Source organism: Odontomachus brunneus, unplaced genomic scaffold, assembly GCF_010583005.1.
Source record: "Odontomachus brunneus isolate Ranch 3 - 2012 unplaced genomic scaffold, Obru_v1 Obru_scaffold_192, whole genome shotgun sequence".
Taxonomy (NCBI): Eukaryota; Metazoa; Arthropoda; class Insecta; order Hymenoptera; family Formicidae; genus Odontomachus; species Odontomachus brunneus.
Window position 1 is genome coordinate 130,299 of NW_022639642.1, and position 200 is coordinate 130,498.

The following is a 200-nucleotide window of genomic DNA, read 5'->3' on the forward strand; positions in this document are numbered from 1 at the left end:
CGAGGGCTGCTCCGTAAGTTTTGCGACTAGAAAAACACGGTAATTTGTCATTGAAAATGGCTTTATTGTTTTTCAAAGTATTTTCCATGATGATCAATACACTTCTGCATTCGCTCAAACCATTTATTATAGCATCCATGCCACTCCGAAAGTGATACCTCCAAAACATGTGTTTTAAACGCATCAACCGCTTCTTCTGG